Raw genomic sequence first — 10,573 nt, forward strand, 5'->3', positions numbered from 1 at the left:
TTCTGATATGTCTGTCCATGGCCTCCTCTACTGTGAAGATGGAACCACACTCAGGTTGGAGGAACAACACCTTATATTCCATCTGGGTAGCCTCCAACCTGATGGCATGAACATTGACTTCTCAAACTTCTGCTAATGCCCCACCTCCCCCTCGTACTCCATCCGTTATTTATTTATATACACACATTCTTTTTCTCTCTCTCCTTTTTCTCCCTCTGTCCCTCTCACTATATCCCTTGCCCATCCTCTGGGCTTCCCCCCCCCTTTTCTTTCCCCCTGGGCCTCCTGTCCCATGATCCTCTCATATCCCTTTTGCCAATCACCTGTCCAGCTCTTGGCTCCATCCCTCCCCCTCCTGTCTTCTCCTATCATTTCGGATCTCCCCCTCCCCCTCCCACTTTCAAATCTCTTACTAGCTCTTCTTTCAGTTAGTCCTGACGAAGGGTCTCGGCCCGAAACGTCGACTGCACCTCTTCCTAGAGATGCTGCCTGGACTGCTGCGTTCACCAGCAACTTTGTGTTGCTTGAATTTCCAGCATCTGCAGATTTCTTCGCGTTTGCGAAAGAAAATTGTTACAGACATAGCAATGAAGAATCCCTCTACACCTGAGTGTGACGGTATTCCCGAGTCTCCGCCCAGGATCTGCACGACTGACAGTAGCAACAACTGAGAGGAAGCTACTGGCATGATGAAGGAAGCTGTGAACACCACTTGAGATGGAGGACCTTCATTGCGGCCCCAAACGCCAGCGGCGTAACAGGCAGAAGAGACGAGAGCAGTCGTGAAATACACTCAGTTGTCACTTTATTAGTTACACCTGCTCGTTAATGAAGGTATCTAATCAGCCAATCGTGCAAAACGCCTTATTAATGAGAGAGGTCACAGGAGAATGGGCTGCCTGGTCCAAGCTGACAGTAACTCAAATAATCAGGCGATACAACAGTGGTGTGCTGAATGCACAACACATCGAACCTCAGAGTGGATGGGCTACAACAGCAGAAAACCATAAACATGCGCACAGTGGCCTCTTTATTTGGTAACTCCTGTATCTCGTAAAGTGGCCACTGAGTACATATCCCCTTCTTCCGAGATAACTGAAATACAGAACAAATAGCTTACCTGAACAATTTCAAGTCCCTGGGTGTCAATATCTCGGAGGGCCTAACCGGGACACAATGTATTGATGCAGATACAAAGAAGGCATGATAGTGGTTATATTTCATTAGGAGTTTGAGGAGATTTGGTATGTCACCAAAAAACGCTTGCAAATTTCTACAGGTGTCCAGTGGAGAGCATTCTGACTGGCTGCATCACCGTCTGGAATGGGGGCGTTGGGGGAGCTACTGCACAGGATCGAAGTAAGCTGCAGACAGTTGTAAACTTAGTCAGCTCCATCGAGGGCACTAGCCTCAGTAGTATCCAGAGCATCTTCAAAGTACAGTGCCTCAGAAAAGCTGCATCCATCTTTAAGGACCCTCACCACCTAGGTCATGCCTTGTTCTCACTGTTACCATCAGGTAGGAGGTACAGAAGCCTGAAGGCACACACTCAGCGATTCAGGAATAGCTTCTTCCCCTCTGCCATCCGATTTCTGAATGGACATTGAACCTGTGAACACTACCTCACTACTTTTTTATTTCCTATTTTTTGTACTGCTTATTTAATTTAACTATTTTAGATATATACTCTTATTGTAATTCGCAATTTATTTCTCTCTGTTATTATGTATTGCATTGTTCTGCTGCCACAAAGTTAACAAATTTCATGACATATGCCAGTGATACAGTATTAAAACTGATTCTGATTCTGAATTCTGTGATGCAGAGTGAGAGGTGCTGACTTCTCAGGACAGGCTGGGCCTCGGCAATAGGAACGACGCCAATATCCCAGTACGCTCGGATTCCTCTTAGGCAAACAGGCTAACAGCAAACTGCAGGCTCAGTTATCTTGTGTCAGCGACTACCCTGATGTTGCAACTGCAAATGTTATTTGAGCATTAACTATGTCCTCCACGCAGTTTTAAATTGTACCCGTTACTAATTATTCCTTTGAGTGTCTGTGTATGGTTATATCAACGGAGAGTGACCGGGAATGTATGAGTGAGTCATGTTTGGCCACACTCATGGGAGTTAGACCGTAAGAGCATAAGACATAGCAGCTGAATTGGGCCATTGAGCCTATTAAGTCTACATCTTTCGATCATGGCTAATTTATTTTCCCTTTCAACCCCATTCTTTTGCCTTCTCCCTGTATTCTTTCACATTCTTACTAATCAAGAACATATCAACCTCTGCATTCAGTATACCCAATGACTTGGCCTCCACAGCCATCTGCTGCAATGAATTCCATAAATTCACCACCCTCTGGCCGAAGAAATTTCTCTTTGTCTCTGTACTAGGAAATGTCCTCTCCAACATCTTAAGTCTTTTGAAAGGCAGAAGGTTTCTACGAGATCGCCCCTCAACAGTAAGTACAGGCTCAGAGCCGTCAAACACTCCTCATACATTAACCCGTTTATTCTTGCGAACTTTAAATTTGTTCTCCATTGTAGACAACTGGAGATGGGCCTCTCCACCTCTAGCCTACCTTCTGAAAGTGCTGGCTCCTTCCTGGTGTCCACTCCCAATGGGCTCCAAGTCGTAGTTGGTACTTCACTACAGGATCGTTCTTCAACCATTTCTTTGAATTCATTCACTTATTTCTTCACCTTGCCCCATAGTTCATGTCATGATGTGCTTCTGGTTTCTGGTTGCTCTTATTTGTTGCTATTTTGATCGGGGTGAACTGGTGCTGTGACCTGCAGTCAACATATGACGCAGCACTGGATGAGCCTGAACTGAATATTTTTGGACTGCCCCGATGGCTTGCAGTTAGATGTCTTACAATCTGTGTTTCTGTGCTGCTTTCGTGATTTGTTCCTTGCAGGTTGGGGGTTTGATGATTTTCTTTGAATGGGTTCTATGGTTTTCTTTGTTTTGTGGCTGCCTTGGGAAGATGAATCTCAGAGGTGAATACTGAATACATACTTAGATAATAAATGTTTGTCTATGCAGGACATCACAATGGTTCATTCCACATACATCTTGCAGGGCATGATGACACGTTAGCTACAGATGGTAGCATGGTTTGGAAGTGAAGCTGATGAACAAAATGTCCACAGACCACTCTTCTTCTCGCACCCTCCATCTCCTGGTGCCGGTGACCCCTGTTTCCATCCAGGGGGTTAGTGTGGACATGGTGGAGGATTACAAATACCTGGGGATACGAATTGACAATAAACTGGACTGGTCAAAGAACACTGAGGCTGTCTGAGAGGACTGAGGTCCTTTAACATCTGTCGGACGATGCTGAGGATGTTCTACGAGTCTGTGGTGGCCAGTGCGATCATGTTTGCTGTTGTGTGCTGGGGCAGCAGGCTGAGGGTAGCAGACACCAACAGAATCAACAAACTCATTCCTAAGGCCAGTGATGTTGTGGGGATGGAACTGGACTCTCTCACGGTGGTGTCTGAAAAGAGGATGCTGTCCAAGTTGCATGCCATCTTGGTCAATGTCTCCCATCCACTACATAATGTACTGGGTGGGCACAGGAGTACATTCAGCCAGAGACTCATTCCACCGAGATGTAACACAGAGCGTCATAGGAAGTCATTCCTGCCTGTGACCATCAAACTTTACAACTCCTCCCTTGGAGGGTCAGACACCCTGAGCCAATAGGCTGGTCCTGGACATATTTCCTGGTACAATTTACATATTATTATTTAATTATTTATGGTTTTATATTGCTATATCTATACTCTATTCTTGGTTGGTGCAACTGTAATGAAACCCAATTTCCCTTGGGATCAATAAAGTATGACTATGACTACGACTATGACTATGACTATTTTTCTCCTGCGAGATCAGAATCAGAATCATAATATATAGGTTTATTCAGTAGATTCCCAATAGCAACTTGGCATTTATCTCAGAAGAGAAATATGTAACACTGCAGGTCCAATCTCTGAATCTGAATCAGAATCGGGTTTATTATCACTGCCAGGGTGGAGATACGTCTCTACCAAAGGAGGTGTAAGGCACTCCTCCCCTCCATTAGATGTCATGGCAAATTTCCGCGGACTGCTAAGGAAGTAGAGGTGTTGCCGTGCTTTCTTTATTGTTGCACTTGCGTGCTGGGCCCAGGACAGGTCCTCTGAAATAATAACTCCGAGGAATTTAAAGTTGATAACCCTCTCCACCTCTGATCCCTCGAGGACTGGCTCATGGACCTCTGGCTTCCTTCTCCTGAAGTCTACAATCCGCTCATTGATCTTGTAGTCATTAAGTGAGAGGTTACTTTCAATCTCACTTTCAAGAGTCCTTGAAAGTGAGTCCGTAGGCAGTAGAACCAGTTCGGAGTGGTGGTGATCAAAGTTATCCACGTCAGTTTGCAGTCTGACCTAATTGAGTATTTCCTGTTTTTATTTCAGATTTCCAGCATTTGCAATGTTTTTGATTTTCACTTTACAATCATTAGGCCCTCTTGAAGTGTGGTCACTATTTCAATGCGTGGCAGCTAACTGGAAAGCGCATCGTGGAATTCATCATGGTGGGTGTACGGAACGCCCTGCCATTTGAGAAACTCTTATATTGGCACAGGGATGATAGGAAAATGGAGAGCTATGTGAGAGGTAAGGCTTAGATTGTTCTTAGAGTAGGTTAAAATTGCGGCACAACATTGTGGGCTGAAGGGCCTGTACTGTGCTGTACTGTTTCATGGTAGCAATGTGAAGGGCGCATGTCCTGGATGATTAATTATTGATCATTATTGATTATTGATTAATGATTGTCCTTCTTGGCCCAAAAAGTCAACTGTTTATTCCTTGCTATAGATACTGCCTGACCTGCTGAGTTTCTCCAGCGTTTTCTATGTGGTAGTGGGGGCTAGGCAGAAAACCAGGTGGGAACAGACTAGATGGGCTGAAGGGACTGTTTCTGTGCTGCATGATTCTATGACTCCAGATCATCCTTGATTAGGGAGATGCAGACACAACTTTTATGAAAGTAAGATGAGGAGGCAGGTACATTAGGGATGTCTAAGAAACTCTCAGGATAATGGAAAAATAGAGGGCTATGTGAGAGGGGAGGGTTAGATTGATCTTAAGAGTCGGTTAAAGGGTCGGTACAACATGGTGGACCAAAGGGCCTGCATTGTGTTCTATGGTTCTATGTTCTGTGCTCCTTGTAAACTTTCTGTGATCATTAAAAGAAACCTCAGATCTGAACCAGTCACAGCCAGCCCAATGATTTTTTTTTATATTCTGTCGAACGCACGGTGAGGGGTGGTAGTAGAGGCAGACGCATTAAAGACATTTAGGGAACTCTTAGACAGGCTCATGGATGGCATTTAGGGCAGCAGTGAAGGTCCTCCGTCTCTGTTGGTGTTCAGGGCTTCCTTCATCGTGTCGGTAGCTTCCTCTCGGTTTTCGCCACTGTCAGTCATGCAAGTCCCGGGTGGAGACTCAGGAATACCATCACACTCAGATGTAGAAGGATCCTTCATTGCTGTTTCCATAACAATTTTGTGTAACCAGTCAGGGTTGTTAGCCCTGAGCTGAACCCCCAACTCTGGAGAACCTGTGGACCACTCTTAGTCTGGCCTCTACCCATTGACTTGTTTGGCATGGGTGACCCTGCCAAGAGGCAAAGCATAAAGCCCTGACTCCGGGTCATTGAGGCTCACAAGCCTCCAAACCATGACAAGGTTGTGGTCCTCGTGGAGGAGATAGGCACATGGATGAACGAGAAATAGAGGGATGTGTAGGTGGGAAGTTTTAGGTTGATCTTAGAGTAGGTTATTTTGCTGGGAACGTTCAGTGCTCTAAGTTGCATGTTCTACGTTCTATGTTTACCATTTCAGTTCCTCCAGTAAAGTTTAACTCTCTCGGTGCAGCTCTGGAACATCAGTGTAAGCTTTTGAGCTCAAGTCTGCTGAGTAGGAATTGAACGTAACATCATCTATCTCACAGGCATTTGTGCTGCCCACTAATTCAGACGGTATACTTATATTATTTTCTTTTCCCTTGATTTCTGTATCAGCATGAGAAGAAGGTTACAGAGACGAAGGGTGAGGTCTTTGAAGGATTAAATTTTGAAATGAGACTGTTGAGAGCAGGTCGTGAACACAGGGGTTCTGGGTGACTGAGACTGGACTAAAGTTAGTGAACGAAGAGCAGAGATTCCAAAGTCAAAGTCGAGCTAGGTTTATCGTCGAAGTACTTAGATGTCACCAAATACCACCTTGAAATTCATTTTCAGGCAGGTGTTAATAACAAAACAAAGAAGTACAGTAGAATTGACGAAAAACTATACATAACCAAGGACTGACAAACAACCAATGTGCAAAAGAAGACAAATTGGATGTTACGTGGGTGGAAGGAGGGAGACTGGTTGAAGCAGCAAAGAAATATCTGAGCCTCAAAGTGCCAGGGGAATTTCAGTAGAAGAGCGGCAACAAATGTTGTGGTTACTTAACCCCTTCATAGAACGTAGAACACTACAGCACAGTACAGACCCATTGGCCTACAATATTGTGCTTTTAACCTACTCTAAAATCAGTCTAATCCTTCCCTCCCCCATTGGTTGTGTCTATCCAGGAGTTTCTTAAATGTCCCTAATAAACCTGCCTCTACCACCACCCTGGCAGAGTATTTCATGCAGTCACCGCTCTCTGTGTAAAAAAAGCCTACCACTGATATTCCCCCAATACGTTCCTCCAATCACTTTAAGATTATGTCACCTTGCATTTATTTTTAGTAGGCTTGACTACTGTAATGGCGTTTTCACAGGTCTCGGTAAAAAATCCCTCAGACAGCAGCGGCTCATCCAGACCGCTGCAAAAAGTAGAACACGCCACTCCAGTTCTCAGATCACTGCACTGGCTTCCTGTCAGTGTTAAAGATTGACTTTAAAATATTGCTACTGATTTATAAATCACTGAATGGTCTGGGGGCCAAAATACATCTCTGATCTCTTGCTGCACTGTGAACCGTCCCGAGCTCTCGGGACGTCTGGGGCGGGTCTGCTTGCCGTCCCCAGGGTCAACACTGAACATGGTAAAGCGGCTCACACAAAATGCCGGAGGAACTCAGCAGGCCAGGCAGCATCTATGGAAAAAAAAAGTACAGTCGACGTTTCGGACCGAAGCCTTTCCTGCCAAAAGACTTTGTGTGTGCTGCTCGGATTTCCAGCATCTGCAGATTTTCTCCCGATGGTGAAGCAGCTTTTAGTTACCATGCTCCACATACCTGGAATAACCTTCCAGAGGATCTGAAGTCTGCCCCAACTTTAAGCCCTTTCAAACCAGGGCTTAAAACTTTTCTTTTCACTGTAGCTTTCAATTAGAATCTCCTGCACTGTAAATTCTATTTATCATATCTATTTTTGTGTGATTTTATTCTCTTATATATTGTCTGAAATTTGATGTTTGATTTTTATATCTTGTTCTATATAAAGCACTTTGAACTGCCTTGTGTTTGAAAAATGCTATACAAATAAACTTGCTTGATTTTTTTTCTACCCTGGGAAAAAATCCCTGGCTATGCACTCGATCTGTGGCTCTTAGCATCTGTTCTCAAAAATCCCATTTCTAATTATTTCCCAGGTTGATAAACACTCAGTGATTACTTTATTAGGTACAGGAGTGGAACCCAGTGTGATCTTCTGCTGCTGTAGCCCACCCGTTTCAGGGTTTGGTGTGCTTTGCATTCAGACATGCTCTTTTGCATACCACTATTGGAACACATGGTTATTTCAGATACTGTTGTGTTCTTGTCAGCTTGAACCGGTTTGGCCATTCTCCTCTGATCTCCCTAATTAACATGGCATTTTTCATCCTTAGAACTGCTGCTTACTGGATGTTTTCCATTTTTTGCACTGTTCTGTGTAAGCTCCAGGGGATCAGCAGTTCCTGAGATACTCCAGCCACCTCATCTGGCACCAACAATCACTCGAGGATCAAGATCACTTAGATCACATTTCTTCCCTATTCTGCTGTTTGGTCTGGACAATAACTGAACCTCTTGATCACGTCTGCATGTTTTCATGCATTAAGGCCTCCGTTGGGTCAGGGTCGACCATGGATGTTGCATCTTACTTGCTAGGGCAGCAGAATATGGAGAGCAAGCTGTTGCCTATGTAGCCAGCTCCCCCCTCTCCACGCAGCTGATGAGCCCAAAGGAGCTGCAGAGCCCGATACAGTTTGGCACCAGCAGCAACACAGGAGTTTACAGTTGACATTGAACTCAACATAGACTGCCTTAGGGACACCAACTCTGGATTTTTCCCTCAAGGTTTACTCCCAACGCCTTCCCCATGAGTGGGTATAGCCACAAGGCTGTGGAAGTTTGAGACCAGAGTTTTCCTTCTCCTAGGTGAGCTGCCAACCAAGGCTGACAAGCCCAACTTCCTGATGCTTCTCATTTTATGGTGCCAGTAACCCCTTGGCCCCTTCTCCTGTCGGTAGAAATGGTTCTGCCGGGCTTAGTAGCTAAGCCACACGTGAAGGCCAGGAGCTGGTCTTGGTTGTCAGAGGCTATCTGAGGCACACGCCATTGGGAGCATTTAATAGGTAGTGGAAGCTTATCCCCAATAACATCCCCACTGTAACAACCTTAAAGAACCACGATTGACTGAATAGATATTTGCACTACAAACAGGTGTGCAGGTTTACCTAATAAAGTAATCACTGAGTGTAAAAGCAAATTTGGCAAAGCAAAACTTCACTTGAACCTTTGTTCCTAGATGACCAGTTCCATGAAGTTGAGACTAAAACAGAAGGTATTTAATTTCGATCTGCTCATTTCCACGCGAGGAGTCTAGTTACTGGAAATGCGTGACTGGGATACCAAGGAATGAAGTTACAGATAAGGTAAAGATTAACCCAGTACCTTGTTTAATCAAAGGTATAATGCTCACCATCTGAGCTTTATAACAATTCCTGCTCTTCTTGGCTCGCGAAGGATCTGTGGAGATGGCCCTGGTTTTTGTTCCCGGTAACCTCAGCCTATGTAGGGAGGTGCCGGATCCTGGTGTTTTTGCAATCCAAAGGTTCTTCAGAAGTCAAGAACAAGGTGTAAAACTTGTTGCATTCAGACATTTTGATAAATGTTATAAGAATGAAGAATGAAATGATAAAGATTTGTTTTTTAGTCACATTGAGATATTGAAGCATATAGTGAAATGTCATAGAGTCATAGAAAGGTATAACATAGAAACAGGCCCATCTAGTCCGTGCCAAACCATCTAAACTGTGTTGTTCGTGTTCAATTTCCTGCCACTATCTGAAGGGAGTTTGTACGTTCTCCCGATGATTGCTCGGGTTTCCTCCGGATGCTCCTGTTTCCTCCCACAGTCCAAAGACGTACCGGTTAATTGGTCATTTCAGATTGTCCTGTGACTAGACTAGGATTCAATCGGGGTTCGCTGGGCGGCGCGGCTCCAAGGGCTGGAGAGGCCCATTCCACGCGGTAACAAATAAGTAAATGGTCAAGACAGCGAGGAATGTGCTGGTCGGCCCGTAAGTGTCGCCACGCTTCCGTGCCAACATAGCGTGCCCACAACTCACTAACCCTAACCCTGTCAGAGTTTGCAGGGAGAAGGCAGGAGAGTGGGGTTGAGAGGGATAATAAATCAGCTATGATGGAATGGCGGAGCAGACTCGATTGACTGAACGGTGGAACAGCCTCCACGGACCGAATGGCCTCACTCAGCTCTGATGTGTTATGGTCTTATTTCTTTTTATGCTCCTGACCGGATTTGACACCGTTTTATATTTCAGATTATTAATCTTACTGGTTATGGAAGTGGACTGGCTCCCAGATGCATCTGACGTACTGTTAACTGTCTCACCCTTCCAGCTGAAGAAGTGATTCAACTAAAATGTCAGGCCTCTCTCCCTGCAGCCCATGACCATATATCTGTCAGCAACATTATTTTTAAAACTTAATTGTATCACAAAAATTATAAAATTAATTTCAAAGGTGACAGTCTCATTTCAGTTTTTCAAAAAATTGTACATTAGAAAATGTTTTAGAACATTTAGAACAAAAATATTAGCTTTATTTGTCACCTGTATAGCGAAACTTCAAAACTCACAGTGAAATGCGTTGTTTGTGTCAATGACCAACACAGTCCAAATGCATGCTGGGAGCAGCCTGCAAGTGTCACCATGCTTCCGGCACCAACATAACATCTCCACAACTTGCTAATCTTAATGTGTACGTGTTTGGAATGTGGGAGGAAACCAGAGCACCCAGAGGAAAGCCACGTGGTGACAAGGAGAATGTAGAGAAATCCTTCCAGACAGGGGTGGGATTGAACCCGGATTGCTGGCATTGTAATAGCAATAGGCCAGCCACTAAGCTATATGAATTCTCATACCAAGATTCATATCTCCGTCTTCCCTTTCTCCTGTTGTCCGCTCTCCTCTCTTAGCAGATTCTTTCTTGTCCAACCCTCGACCTTCCCACTTACCTGTCTTCACCTATCACCTTCCAGCTAACCTCCTTCCCCTCCCCCTGCCTTTTTATTCTGG

General features: G+C 44.7%; 1 long non-coding RNA gene across 1 annotated transcript in view; it reads left to right on the forward strand.

Moving 5' to 3' along the window:
• Positions 1-10,016, forward strand: part of LOC134357124 (uncharacterized) — a 135,693-nt gene extending 125,677 nt beyond the window's left edge. Inside the window, exons 2-4 of the long non-coding RNA XR_010020519.1 lie at positions 4,517-4,670; positions 8,782-8,908; positions 9,818-10,016. This is a non-coding gene — a long non-coding RNA (uncharacterized LOC134357124). The remainder of the gene's footprint in view (positions 1-4,516; positions 4,671-8,781; positions 8,909-9,817) is intronic.
• The last annotated feature ends 557 nt before the right edge of the window (positions 10,017-10,573 follow it).

The sequence above is a fragment of the Mobula hypostoma genome, chromosome 15, assembly GCF_963921235.1.
Source record: "Mobula hypostoma chromosome 15, sMobHyp1.1, whole genome shotgun sequence".
Taxonomy (NCBI): domain Eukaryota; kingdom Metazoa; phylum Chordata; class Chondrichthyes; order Myliobatiformes; family Myliobatidae; genus Mobula; species Mobula hypostoma.